A 15,891-nucleotide genomic window follows, 5' to 3' on the forward strand; every position below is an offset into this window, starting at 1 on the left:
TTCTTCCTATCTCCTAGAAGAATGCCTGGCAAGAATATATGCAAAATAAATGTTTATTGAATAAATAAGGGAGGAAGGAAATGAAGAGGAAAGAACAAGTCACACTTCCAAAGGGAAGATAGTAATATCACAAGCCTGAATTGAGGAAAATAAACATGTATCGCTTTACCAGGAAGAAGAAAAATAGTGTAAATATTTCTGTGGTTCTTACTGTCTCTGTCACTTCCACAGGTCAGACTAATGAGGACCTTGGAGACTACTAACATCTCTGGGTCTGTGAGTGAGTTCATCCTCTTGGGATTTCCCTGTCGCAGAGACACCCAGGTCCTCCTCTTTGTCATCTTCTCCCTCATCTACCTTCTGACTCTCATGGGGAACATATCCATCATCTGTGCTGTGTGGTCAAGCCAGAAAATCCACACGCCCATGTAGATCCTCCTGGCCAAGTTCTCTTTCCTGGAGATCTGCTATGTCAGTTCTGATGTGCCCAAAATGTTGGCCAACATTATCTCCCAGACCAAGAGCATCTCCTATGCTGGCTGCCTGCTCCAGTTCTACTTCTTCTTCTCCATGTGTGCTGCTGAGGGCTTATTTCTGTCAGTGATGTCTTTTGATTGATTTCTTGCCATTTGTAGACCTTTGCACTATCCCACCATAATGACCCACCGCCTATGTGCTTGGTTAGTGGTCTTCTGCTGGGCAGGGGGCTTTCTCTGGTTACTGACTCCTTTGTCGCTAATATCTCAGGTGCCTTTCTGTGGTCCAAACACCATCGACCATTTTCTCTGTGATCTTGCACCTCTGCTGGCATTATCCTGTGCTTCAGTATCTGGAATTACTCTGATCTGTGGTATCATTAGCTCTCTCATCATCTTTCTCACCTTCCTATACATCCTTGGCACTTACATCTGTGTCCTGAGTGTGGTGCTGGAAGTACCCCCAGGCTCAGGAAGGCATAAGGCTTTCTCTACTTGTGTCTCCCACCTTGCTGTGGTGTGTCTGTTCTATGGCTCAGTCATGGTCATGTATGTTAGCCCAGGTTCTGGGGACTATCCTGGGATGCAGAAATTTGTGACCTTGTTCTATGCTTTGGCAACCCCATTCTTTAATCCCCTGATTTACAACTTCCAAAACAAAGATATGAAGGAGGCATTGAAGAAAATTATGAATGTGTTATTGTGGGAAATGTCTAAAAGATTCAAAAGTTGAATTTAATATACTGCATCATTAATGTTTTAGGAGGATGGAACATAACAAAACAAATGAGATTATGCTTTTTTCCCTTCATTTGATTTTATCTTCATATATTGGGACGATTATTTTTAAAAATTCATCACACTCATGTTTTGAATCTTAGGAAGTTGTTGCTGCTATGTTCCAGATATGTCTGTACCTTAGATAGACTTTATTTTGAAATACAACTTAGTAAGATTTTCATGTATTTCTTTATGACTCAGTTTCTAGTTTATCTTTTGGTTTTCATTACAAACTACTTGATGTATTTCAAAATTTTCAAATTCTGCTTTCATCAGAGCCATTTTTTGTTTTTGTTTTTTAGAGCATAGCAAATGTTGAATGTGTTGCAAACACATGCATAATTAACCAATAATCACACATAGTTAACCAGATTTTTTTTAAAAAAACCTTCAACATCAGTGACAATTTTAAAGCACTGCTTTGGTATATTCCATAATTCCAAGTATGGTTTTGGACACCAACTAGGGTACCTAGTAAGGTTATATTGACTTGATTGACTCTCACATTTTGCCAATGCTTTCACTTTAAGAGGTAGGTCTAATCCTCCATATGCAGATATATGGAAGTTACTTAATACTCCACGTAGGCCAAAGAGCTATAGACTTTGTGAGATCACTACCATCCAGGTCTAAGGTTCACTTACATTCATAGTTCTCTGTAAAATTCTGGATAAATATTATCCAGAGATGATTTTTATTCTCTAATTTCTTATTTTTTGGAGTAGTCATTTAACTTAAAGTATTGCACCTCATGAGGAGACCTTGGGCTAAAACTTTCTCCTAGGATAACGCCAATACTGGCTTTACTTCAATCCTAGTCACATAACTGCAACCTTCTGCTGGATATTTTTTTCATGAAAATCTACTTCAAATTCAAATGTCTGATCCTAAATTTGATGACCTCCTTTTAAATTAGCTCTAGCTGTACTTATTTGCCAATGGCTCCACTGATCTACAACCTGAACCTAAATTTTTAGCAATCCTATTGTCATTAAATTCTGTGGCATCTTCCCTGTGATCCTTTGTCACCTTCACTGATCATTTTTGTCCAGGTCCTAGCACTCCATACCTGTAAAGGGAAACCTAACCCTCCTTTCCATAAGTCCATCAATCCTTATCTTCTCTCTACTTACACAGATTTTTGGGGATAAATCCTAAATTCTTTTTTTGTTTTGTTTTGTTTGTTGGATACATGTCATTATAAATTTGTTCAAACCCATAGGATGGACAACACCAAGAGTGAACCCTAATGTAAACTATGGACTCTGGGTGATTATGTGTCAATGTGGGTTCATCACTTATAACAAATGTATCACTCTGGTGGGGGATGCTGATAATAGGAAAGGTAATGCATGTGTGGAGTTAGGGGGCATATGGAAAATTGCTGTGAACCTAAGACAACTGCTCTAAAAAATAAAGTTTCAAACAAATATGTGTACACACACACACACACACACACACACATTATTTATATACCACTCTGTGTTGGATCTATGCTTATAAATCCTCATTCTCATATTTGTTACTCATGGTTACAAGATGGCTGCTAAACATCCAGGCATTTCCCCATTCCAGGTTAGGGGAACTTGAAACTGCTATTTCAACTTCCAGGAAAGCAAAAGCCTCACTAGAAACCCCCAGTCCTCATTGGCGAGAACTATGCCATATGACCAAACTAGCTGCAAGAAAGCTGAAGAAGTGAATGTTTTTAGCAGGACTCATTCCTACTCTGAACAAATCAGGTTTCCTGTGCTAAGGAAAGGTGGATGCACTTTGGGTGGGCAACAGCAGTCCCTGCCATAAGAGGGATCTGGAGTGTTTCTCTAATCATCTTAGACTTAATGACACTCAACAACTGAAACCATTGACCTTTGAAAAGTATGCAAAAGCTAAGGAAGAAAAGCACACAAACTTTCCAGAAGCTACTAGATTTATAAATCTGACTGGAGGTGAATAAGATAGAACTGTTTGTTGACTAAGCACTTGAAATTAATTTTTTTGATTATAATGAATATTTTGGTAAACAAATTACAATTAAATTTGAATAATAATGAGCTTTTCTGATGATCATAATAATATTGAGCAAATAGCATTTTACCATAAGAAGGCACTTATGAGTTCAATGGTGAGGAAAACATCGGAAGAGAAAAGACTAAAGAGAAAAAACTGTTTTGAGTCCTGGTTTTCTGTGAACACAGTTTTCCAAATGGCATCACTAACTAATTTAACTGTCCTCCTGCAAAGAATATATAAATAATCATTTTCAGTCTGATTAGAAAGGCATCTGTTGATCATAGAGACCACAGATACTGTCAGTCTATCTAGAGGCAATGAATCACCCCACCAGTTATTCATTTTGAGGCTTTATGAAATGTGTCCCTAGAAATGGAATGGGATAAAGTAGGATAGAAATTCATTATTTATTAATCCAGTCATCTGTAGAAGGGCATCTTGGCTCCTTCCACAATTTGGCTATTGTGGACAATGCCGCTATGAACATTGGGGTGCGAATAGCCCCTCTCTTCACTATGTCTGTATCTTTGGGGTAAATACCCAGTAGTGCAATTGCTGGATCATAGGGTAGCTCAATTTTTAACTTTTTAAGGGACCTCCACGCTGTTTTCCAAAGTGGCTGTACCAACTTGGTCCATATATACAATGGAATATTAGCCATCAAAAAGAACGGTTTCACAACATTTGCAGCAAGATGGATGGGACTGGAGGAGATAATGCTAAGTGAAATAAGTCAAGCAGAGAAAGACAATTATATGGTTTCACTCATTTATGGAACATAAGAAGTAGGAAGATCGGTAGGAGAAGAAAGGGAAGAAGGAAGGGGGAGGTAAAAAGAAGGGGGAATGAACCATGAGAGACTATGGACTCTGGGAAACAAACTGAGGGCTTCAGAGGGGAGGAGGGTGGGGGAATGGGATAGGTTGATGATGGGTATTGAGGAGAGCACATATTGCATGGTGCACTGGGTGTTATACGCAAGTATGAATCATGGAACTTTACATCAAAAACTTGGGATGTACTATATGGTGACTAACATAACATAATAAAAAATTTTATAAAAAAAGAAATGCAGTATTTGTGATAAGGATGGTGTTGTTTTAAGAAATTTCTGTTTTAGTTGTATATGAATGTGTGTACTGGGCACAATTTTGGATGAATTTATTCCCGTGGGTTTGTTCAAAACGTTTGAAAAACCATTGTCTTAGCAGTTTTAGAACACCTAAAAGCAGCCATTAGCTTAGGTCACCAAAAATAAAACTTGACCTTAAAAACAGCATAAGAACTCAAAACAAGAAAAGCACCCAAGAAAATTAAAGTCAAATGTGGAATAATGAGACTTCAGACCTGTGGAATGCATAGAAAATAGGAATAGTAATAACAGATGACTATAAAAAGAGTGGCAAATATTTATCCTGTTTAATGATCTTATTGCACGGTGAGTTGGAGAAGATAAGACAGTTGAGAACAAGAAACAAAAACCAAGTGGCACTGAAGAAGAGAACAATACCAATGTGAAAGGACTTCTGAAAAGTCTGAAGACAGTGATTTGAGCAGCCACCTGTGGGAGGTGGTACCCTAGAGTGAAAGGGTCAGCAGTTAGACAAGATTATGCTAGCAGAAGTTGCATGTGATTAGTCATGTCCAAATTCTTTAGTTTGTATGTAATTCAAGGTTCCTCTTAAGTTGTCCTCAAACTAGAACCTTATTAAAAATATGTCCAATTACTACTGTCGATTCACTTTCCCTGATTAATGTAGTAGTACAATCTTAGTTTTACAATCCGAGCTTAAAATAGATTTAATAATAACTTGCCCATTTTTAGGCACCATCATGCTGTCCTTGAAATTTTGTTGCCCACTATAACTCATCATAATACTCTTTTCTAAAGTCATAGCATTTTTGAGTTTCGCCAGATATTTACTTATAATCAGACTGCCTTTTGGGTATTTGTTACAGCATCATTGTGTTATTTTTTTTCACTTTCCTATCAGCTATATTGTAAGTTTCCTGAAAGCAGGGAATATAAGTTATACTATCTTTTCACTGTTCCAGAATGGCTTCTTCTATAGTAGGAAATCAAATAATTGTTTATTTCATTAACAAGTCCTTTTAACAAACATTTATTGAGCTCCTGCTGTGTGTTAGGCATTTCTCTGGGCATTGAGGATATAGTAATGATAGCTAGCTCTCATGAAGTTCATGTTCTAGTATGAGGAGCCAGAAATAAAGATATAGAGAAAGAAGTATCTAGAATACAATATATTTCTTTTAATTAATTTATTTAAGTAATCTCTGCCCCCAACGTGGAGCTCAAACTCACAGTCCTAAGATCAAAAGTCACATGCTTCACTGACTGAGGCAGCCAGGTGCCCCTAGAATACAATATAATTCTGATGGTGATAAATACTTGGAAGAAAAATAAAGCAGGTGAAGGGAACAGATAATAATGGGAGTGGAGGGCTGCTCTTTTAAATAGTATAGTTTGGGAAGACTTCTTTTAATCTGAATTTTGGGAAGAACCCCAAAGGAATTAAAGGGTTTCTGTTTTGGCTATTTCACATTTTAGGTGAGCTAAAGAGCAAGACAATTGAGTGTGGGGACATTCTAATAAGCATGATTAGAGAACTAAATTAAAATAGTTGCATTAAGAAAGGCAAGAAGATTTTGGTTTAGAAGTATACCTCGAGATATACTATTGAAAAGTATGACAGGCTCAAGACTGATTCAAATCTCCATTGGCTGTTTGAATTGAAGATGTGTCAGACCTCACAATTCTCTTACATGGGTGTGATAAGAAGTAAGACATTACCTGGGGGAAGGACAAACCAGTGTATTACTCTGATAATCTTGAAAAATATGTCCTTGGAGCACAAATGACCTTTACTGACATTAAGAAAATGGTAGAAATGACAGGCTTTATAACTTATCTCAAGAAAGAGCTAACATTAATTACTTTCCACTGCCTTTTTTGTTAAAAGATGGAAATCTCTCATATAATTTTTAAATTATGTTCCCATATTTAAATTGATCTCATAGACAAAGTTAGATTTGCCTAGTAATACCCAAATTTTCAGTGAAGGCAGCTATTTCCATATGAAAACCTAGAAGGAATTAAAATATAAAAATGTATATATGTTGTTAGTAAATATACCAGGGAAATCTACTTATTGTCTTGTAACAGAGTAAGACTAACCTGCATTTGAATTATGCACATTAGCCAGAATTTCTTATCCTATGTCAAGACAAGCACTGATATTGGTCCACTGAAATAAAAGACAGGAATATACACTTAAAAATCGAAAAGTAAGTGTCCAAGTGGAGGTTCAGGTAGGCCATTGGAGATGCAATTCTGGAGATCTGAGATAAGGTTGGGAGTGGAGATAAAAACCTGAGAATTATCAACATATTAATGGTATTTAAAGCTATTAGATTCTTTGAGGTCAGTCTTAATCAGTGTAATCTAATAAGAAATAATGTGAGCCACAAATGTGAGCCACATATATAATTTTAAATATTCTAGTAGCCACGTTAATAATGGTAAAAAGAAATAGGTGAAATTACTTTTAGTAATATATTTTATTTGACTCAGTTTATCCAAAATAGTATTATTTCAACATGTACTCAACATAAACATTATTAATGAGATATTTACATTCTTTTATTATACTAAGCCTTCAAAATCAGTATGTAATTTTACACTTATCACACTTCTCAATTAGAACTGGTCACATTTCTTTTTTTTTTCTTCAAATTTTTATTTAAATTCTAGTCAGTTAATATATAGTGTAATATTGGTTTCAGGAGTAGAATTTAGTAATTATTTGGTATGATTAAATTTGAATAATAATACTTATTCCCTCTAGACAAAGGAACTGTATTCTGAAAAAACAAAGACAATTCAGTTATTTGTTTAACTTCAACCTTTTTAAGTTCTATATTTAGTCCTCAGACTTCTCGAACTATACCTGCACTATCCAACACAATAGCCATGACTGTCACGTGGCTACTGATCACTTGAAATGTGACCAGTTGTTGTAGCCATTCTGGAAAACCGTATGGAGGCTCCTCAAAAAGTTAAAAATAGAACAATTGCAATTGCCTTACTAGGTATTTACACAAAGGATACAAAAATACAGGTTCAAAGGGGCACCTGCACCCTGATATTCACAGGTTTTCCTCATTTTAATCCTGATTTGGTGGCAGAAGAATCTCCTGAGTACACTATGTCATGGAAGTAGTGTTCTCGCACATCCATGAACTACATCTTAGGAATGAGTCTTTCCTGGAAGTCTTCAGCTTCATTGTCCTAATGTGTTCCAGACCAGTAGTCAGAAGCTCCCTCAGAAGCTGGATGAAATTTCCTTCTCAGACATTGCTTTTTAGATGAAAGTAGGGGGTGGTGTGAGGGCCAGTCAGTCATAGAGCAATTTTCAAGTACAATCCAATTTATATAGCCATTCAAAATCCAGAATTTATATTTTTATATATAAACACACAGAAAAAGGCCTAGAAGTATACCCACCCAAACTGAACACATTGCTAAAGAGACAGGTATGTGGAAGTATGGAGATATGAGGATTTTCATTATTTTTTCCTATTTGGTCTTTTACAATGAAATTGTAAAATGTATTACTTGCATAATTAAAAAGAATATAGAGAACGTAGAATATTATTCATCTCAATGTAGTTAAGCAAGCCCTGGTTATTGAAAATTCTATGTGTATAACATTTAGACCAAAACAAAAAAAATATTTAATTTTAAAATGTGAATATCTTTTTCAGACACGGAAATAAAAATATCATTTATTTGGTTAATTGTGGTCCATTTACTCCCAGGCAAAAAAAAAAAAAAAAATTCTGACTCAGAGTAAAAGAGTAAGTGAAGAATCTTTCTTATCCTCTCTCCACCAGTTCTAGGAAAGGTGAGTGGGCAGCATTAAATTTCACTGCAGCTAATGAGTCTTTCCTAGAAGGTGGATGATTTTTTTCCCCTTTAGTTGAATTTCTGATTCTCAGAATTGCAGATAATGTAGCAATAACTTATCAGAATCAGAGTATGTTCTACCAGCACTCATCATGCGATAGATAAGCCCTCAGCTACCCATAGGGAAGTCTATTTCCCCTTTCTCATCCTGCTTCTACTTCACTGCTATTAATATGGATCATTTAGTTAAGTCCTACCTTGTGTAACTTCTAGAGGGAATATGGCCCAGGGATATGATAGGGAGTCCAAATAAATGGGTTGTTAGAGTTGGCATTTTTCTTTTGTTTTGGCTGCCTAGTGTCTCAGTACTTTTTTATGGCTGGGAGAATCCCAATATTAGCAGGCTTGGAGCTTATCTTTGGATAATTGGATTTTTTTTTATTGCCAGGTATTAACTCTTCTAGCCTTTCCTATAGCTACAGCACAGGGATGTACTCTTGGTTCCACCAAGCAGATACAGCTACAGCAGATTTTGATTCAGGGGCTAGTGATTCAAGAAGCAGAAGTGGGGTGGAGGGCAGCAATGTTGAAATATTGGCATTAAAAATAGCAATGAAGCAGGTAGTGCAGTTATTGCAGGAAAGACACAGAATTGACAGTGGTTGAAACTCTGGCACCTGCTGGCCCATAGCAGCAGGTGTGGCTCTAGTGATGGTGATTTTTCATCAGACCAGTTCCGCAGAATAATTTGTACATTGGTCATTGAATCTGAGCCTCAACTCTGGTTTTTTAGCTTTCATTTATTCTGTGAAATTCCTGATATCCTATCAATAAATCTTTTACATTCTCATGCTTAATCAGCCAGAGTCAGCTTCTGTTGTATACAAGTAAGATCCCTGTGATGATTACGTAAGAGCAGAGTTACCTCTGGTAGGTGCAGTCCCAGTAATCTGCCGAGGACAAGGAGAAACTGATTCTTCAGTATTGTAGGTTGTCCTGAATTTTCCTCCGGTGGTCTAGGAAGCCTTGTCATTTAGCATATTCTATTACAGAAAATACCCCCAAAGCCAAAATAACTTGGAGGAAGGCTTTAAGATATCTATTTTTACATAGAAAACTAAATTGAGGTTTGGTCCGGGTTGGATGTTGTCAGTCAAATCATTAGCTTTTTTTTCCAGCATGTAGGAGACGACTTCACAAACCAGCCCTTCTCCCAGAAAAGGAAATTTTGTGCCCCAGTCTAAAATATGAATATTTCCAAGTAGAGGCAGATGATCAGGCCAAGTCAAAAAATTTATAATAAATGCCGATTGCCTGTAAGTATCCTATCCTTTGTTTGACAGTTTATTCCCTGGTTTCTCATGCCTATTTTCTGCAACAGTAAATGTTCCTCTACTCAAAGCTTAGAAGGTGCTGAAACCCAGGTCTGGGTAAGGAATACTTAATGATTTGGCATATGTAAATGTGTGCATGCCTTTCTATGTATCCTCTTCAAAATTGGACTAAGAATTTTCTGTAAGAAGCATCCATATCATTTCCCGTTTTCGTTTGCTGCACACCCTGGACATTTTACCAATGCTTGGTAGTAAAGGAAACACAAGTGAAAAACACTACTGTTTCAGTGACAGATACTGGGTCCTTGATCTTATAAATAAAGCAATTGAATTTTTGTTAGTGCAATGAGTAGATAGTATATTTCATTATAGAAAAATCAATAGTTGGAAAGGAAAAATAGTGATAAATTTGAAACACAAAAAATAGTAGTAGGATAAAAGCCAATATACAAGTCTTAGCTTCATACATATCATCTTGATTACATTAGCCGTCAGACTTCAAATAATGACCAAAACAGAGACATGACACATTGATGAATGAAAACTGTACAGAACTTTCCATAATAGACCTTTAAGACTGTGGGTATTTGCTTTTGAGACAGGATGAGGGTTCTTCATGTGTAATGAGTCACACTTTCACGAGAGTAAGGAATTAAACACTCAGACGTGCCCAGAAGATATTTTTTATCTCTAGTGAGAGAAATTCGGTATTCCTGAGAGAATGATAGGACAACTTATTTCTCTGTATTTTTAGAAATTTCTTTTGGTGGTGCTCCCAGGACTTTCTTGAGTGCATCTTTCATATCCTTGTTCTGAAGGTTGTAAATCAGAGAATTAAAGAATGGGGTTGCCATGCAGTAAAACAAGGTCACAAATTTCTGTGTCCCAGGATGGCTCCTGGAGCCTGGACTCACATACATCACCATAAGTGAGCCATAGAACAGGGAACCCACCAAAAAATGAGAGGCACATGTAGAAAAAGCTTTGTTCCTACCTGAGCCAGCTGGGACCCGAAGGACGGCATGCAAAACTAAGGTATAGGACCCAAGGATGTAAAGGAAGGTGATGAAGATAATAAGAGAGCTTACAGTAGCACAAGTTAGAGTAGTCTTGGGAACTGGAGTACAGGACAGAGCCAGCAGTGGTCCCAGGTCACAGAAAAAATGGTCAATGATGTTAGGGCCACAGAAGGGCACCTGGGTCATAAGAATTTCAGTATCAGTATGGATAGAAAGCACATAGATGGTGAGTCATGATGGTGGGGTAATGCAGAGGTCAACAGATAGCAAGGAACTGATCAAAGGACATTGCAGACAGAAAGTAGCCCTCAGCAGCACACATGGAGAAGAAGAAGTAGAACTGGAGCAGGCAGCCAGCATAGGAGATGCTCTTGGTCTGGGAGATAATGTTGGCCAACATTTTGGGCACATCAGAACTGGCATAGCAGATCTCCAGGAAAGAGAAGTTGGCCAGGAGGATCTACATGGGCGTGTGGATTTTCTGGCTTGACCACACAGCACAGATGATGGATGTGTTCCCCCATGAGAGTCAGAAGGTAGATGAGGGAGAAGATGACAAAGAGGAGGATCTGGATCTCCCTGCCACATGGGAAGCCCAGGAGAATGAACTCAGTCACAGACCCAGAGATAGTGTTGGTTTCTAAGATATTCATTCTCCTAATCTATGAAGAAATGAGCAATAAGGATCATTATCTTAATCATATTTTGTCCCTTTAAATGGGATAGACTGGTGATGGGTAGTAAGGAGGGCACATATTGCATGGTGCACTGGGTGTTATACGCAACTAATGAATCATCGAACTTTACATCAGAAACAGGGATGTACTATATGATGACTAACATAATATAATAAAAAAACATTAAAATATTTTTTAAGTTATTTTTATTTCTTCTGACTCCTATATACTCCTTTAATGCACTTTTGTAAAAAGGCTCTATATGGTTCTGAATTCAATAATTCCCTTCCCAGGATCTGGTTTAGCCCAATGAGATCAGGGTTCTGGGAGAACCTGGTATGCTCCCACAGCCCCCACTCAGTCTTCATTTTCACAGTGTAAGTTTCACTGGCATCATGTAACCAAGTCCAAACCGTTTTTCTCCATTTGCATTTAAGTTAATTCTATTTTGATATATAGTTTCATAATATACACACTCATATATTTATATACCTGATTTCTTTTTGCTGAAAAGAAAATTTTGTATAGTATTTTGGAAAATTTTAAGACAAATCAAAGTTCAAATATAACCTGAAATGGAATGAGGTCAGTACAAAAAGAACATCTTACTATGTTGTCAGTAACATAATATTGTCAGGAGATCTGTCCTGAGTAACTGCTGACTGAAGCAGGGTGCTGAAGTCACTGCCACAAATTCCATTCTAGCAAGTACCTATTAGCTTTTATTAAAAAAGTTTTTATTTTAATTCCAGTTAGTTAACATACCTACTAGCTTCTTACACCTGTATTTAACCTCTACTTGCTGAGCAACAGCTAATTTGATACCAAAAGGACCCAAATTGGCTTCACTCCTTTATTAGGAGATCCTGGTTCTCAAATAGAATCTGGAGGCCGATGAAAGAACACCAGCTTCTCAGTTCTGATGCCTCATTATCTTGTTACTACCTGGTGATGAATTGTCTTATATAAAAAGACAATAAAAAAGGAAGAAAAGCTCTTATTTAATTCTAAAACTGTGGGAGAAATACACCAGTGTAGAATGTTAGTGTCAAAAGGGATCTCTGAGATTATCAAGTTCAATCATAGAAACTAAAACCAGAGACGTTAAACTAATCCAAGGTCGTGCTGATTTTTGATGGAAGAAACACATCTAAAACTTAGGTGTTTGGACATTAGTTCAGACCTTTTCCCATAAACTTTGTTATTATGGGCCCTATTTTTCTCAGATGGCTGCAAAACTATATTGTGCATGTATTATCGCTTTCTCTCCTTTGAACCAGATTCATTATTATAAATAATAAGGACTTTAATAAGGCTGTTAGCCAAAGCTGGAATTCACTGTCTTAAATCCTCCATTCCTCTTTGACCTGCACTGTGTCCTAATTCTTGGTACTGTTTATGACATGAACCCACTTTGGGACACTTTCTTTGAAGCACAGTTGACTTCTAAAATAAATGTAATAACAACCACTGTCATGCATTAAATATTTATTGTGACAGTCACTTAATGTTCATTATGCCATTAAATTCTGCTCTCTCCAGTTCTAGAGCCTTAAAACAAACAAGTACTTTCACATTTCTAAGCGTAGCATTGAATTTTATTGTCCCTCTGAGTATGTTGACTCTAAAACCTAACCTTTTTTTCTACATGACTGTCAGCTATGGATATATTAGCTGCATTTCCTTATTGTTTTTGATGCAGTGTGTTCACATGCAACTTGCTTGTATCAAATTTACACTTGTGTCTGTGGAGGGTTAGCCCCAGGAAGGCTGTGTGAAGAACTGAGGCCGTATACCACAGGGAAGATTATTTATGTCATTCTCATAGTCTCTCTCTCTCTAGTTCACATGAGGTATGTCAGCTATGACGGTGAGGCAGGTATCTTCCAGGACAGCAGTTTCCACTAAATACCAAAGGGAGACCAAATATGAGATTATTGTGCTCCTGCAGAGAGCAAACATGGCCTACAAATAGACTGGTGAACTGAAATGGGAAAAACTAACTCCCAAGATTGTGGGCTCACTGAAGGAGGCCGCGGGCTGGAAATTCAGTGATTGTAAGGGATGGTGTGATGCTTTAACCCAGAACTAGACAACCTAAATTTTCTGTATTTGAAATTTAACTGAAGTATATAATATGTGCCCCCACACTCTTTAGTGTGACCATAATTTTACTTATACAGTGAAACTGACAATGGTGGGTAAGACTGCATGTAAACAGGGCAAAGAAACATCATAAGAACAAGAGTGGAAGGAAGGTGTGTTTTGGGGTGGTTTTATTTGAATGAGTTAGAATTAGTGTAAACTCAACTCACAATTAAGGAAAGAATATGGAGCCCTTGAGGAGAAGCCTTAAATGTTTTTTGAAGGTTGCTCTTAAATTGCTAATCAAAGTTTGAAGGAAGAGGAAAGAAAATATCCAAAAAGAGAAGGAAAGTTTTCTTTTAAATTCTTATGTGTAATAAAACTTGGAGCTGTTGGGAGTGCTCTTCCTTTCTTTCTCAATTCAGGAGCAGACTTCTTTGTCTTTGAGAATCCCTCTATTCCTGCCTCACTATTCTAAGTCCTTCTCTCCCTGCCTTGGGTCATTATAGGATCTTTCTTGGGACTACCTGTTGATTTTTCTTTTCACTGCAAATATAGGCATTCTTAAATCTTCATTATACTTTATGAAAATAAATATCCACTACTTACAAATACTTTATCTCCTCTGAAGTGATGTGAAACCCACTGCCTCTTGTCATCTTTTTATCTGCAAAATGGAAGTGGCAGCTCAGATTTTCCTGATGAGATTTTTAAACAAATATATTCTGGATAGACATTTGAGATGCCCTGCAGGGAAGAATGAAGGCTTTGTTAAAAAATTATATATTATTTTATATACTTTCTCTAAAATATAAAATATATTTATAGATAAAAATACAAAAGAAAATGCACAGCCCTTTTTTTTCCTGTAGCAGTATTACAGGTTTTTTTTTTTCTATAGCAGTATTTTCTGTAGCAGTCAAGGGGTTCACACTTGTATCCTAGAGGGCTGAGATGTGCAGCAGTTTGGATTCCTGATGGCACTCTCTCACAGTTTGAGCCTCACAAAGGATTCTCTTTATCTGTTATACAAAAAGGAGTAGACTGTCAGGAAACTCTCCATTTGTTTTATTATGCGTCTCTTTCTGGCCACATACTGTCCCTGGAGGCCTCCCCTCAGGAGCAGCAGGGACAATCACAGTGCTCAGTCAATCCCCAAGTGTGTTTTACTTCCAGCAATGAGCTTGAAGGTGGAAGGGCCTCACTGAACCCATCAGTGAGATTGTCACCTAATAATGGCCCTTCTGGTTTGCTGCTCACCTGACACCTCCAGACTGGTTCTGGATTTTAAAAACCAGCTTCAGATTGGATGTCACCAGTTGTCTCAAAGCTCCTGGAGTCCCTTTCCCTCATAGGTGCTTCTTCAGATGGCATTTAAGTTCACTTTAACAATCCCCAAATCCTGATTATCTCCCCAGTCATCCACTAGAAGAAACTTCCCTCCCCATCTTTATCACTGAGTGTAGTGCTGTGAGAATTGGTCTCTACTAGCCCTGCAGCCTCATGACCACATGAACTGAGGCCCACTGGAACCGTCCAGTGGCTTCCAGGCTTTGAGAGTAGGAAAACCTGGAGTTTCCCTTAACATTCAGAGCCTCCTCCTATGGCCTCAACCCCAAGGATTCTATGTCTCTTTAGAGTTTAAAATTATCTTCCTCCTGCCCCAACGGATATAAACATTCTACCTAGCTTTATAGCATGCCTAGATGATAGTTTTCAGTACCTGCTATGTGCTGATCACTGTGTCAACAGATTTCACATGCATTACCTAATATAAATACTCAAAATTATTTTGAAGACAGTCTTACTAGTTAAAACAATTAAACAGAAACCCACAGGGTGTAAGAGTTTATAGTTGACTGTATTTCAACTTGGTTTATTCTCTTTCCATGAATAGGATGCGTGTAGTGAAAATTATATTTAATCTGCCTATAGCTTCAAACTGTTACTCTTTCTTCATCATTGTTATGCTTTTAACCACCATGGAAAACTGCTATTCACATTATTATTATTGGGACATCAAGGTGGCTCAGTCAGTTAAGTGTCCAACTCTTGGTTTCTTCTCAGGTCGTGATGTCATGGGTCATGGGATCATCAGACTCTGTGCTCAGCAGGGGGTCTGCTTGAAGATTCTCTCCCTCTGCCCTCCCCCCACTTGCTTGTGTGTGCATTCTCTCTCTCTCTCAAATAAATGTCTTTTTAAAAATTATTACTATTATTATTTGCTTCTTTTCTTGTACAAACATTTTTACTTCAAACACTAACTTGACCAGGTCGTTCAGAACCTGCTGTCTATGGTTTAACTTGCTGTTTATCTTGGTACAGGGAATTTCATTGAAAGACAAATGCCCATTGTGAATAAAGATTTATTCAAAATAATCATTGCCCACAAAGAGCTTTCAGGGTAATGAGCTAGTTTGGCAAAAGTTCCAGCAAGGAACCCTGTGCAAGGGGAACACTTTATATCCTTTTCATTTTTTGCTGCTTAAGCAGATACATGGTCGTCCCACACTGACAATTGGGTGCATTTGACTTCCTGGGCATGGTTCATAGGAAAGTGGGAGTCAGGCCAGTTTCAGA

General features: G+C 37.5%; 2 pseudogenes; one reads left to right on the forward strand and one right to left on the reverse strand.

Moving 5' to 3' along the window:
- Positions 1 to 240: 240 nt before the first annotated feature.
- Positions 241 to 1,209, forward strand: LOC123786292 (olfactory receptor 11G2-like; annotated as a pseudogene).
- Positions 1,210 to 10,264: 9,055 nt separating this feature from the next.
- Positions 10,265 to 11,202, reverse strand: LOC123786299 (olfactory receptor 11H6-like; annotated as a pseudogene).
- Positions 11,203 to 15,891: the final 4,689 nt, after the last annotated feature.

Source organism: Ursus americanus, chromosome 4, assembly GCF_024610735.1.
Source record: "Ursus americanus isolate L20-20 chromosome 4, mUrsAme1.1.p, whole genome shotgun sequence".
Lineage (NCBI taxonomy): Eukaryota > Metazoa > Chordata > Mammalia > Carnivora > Ursidae > Ursus > Ursus americanus.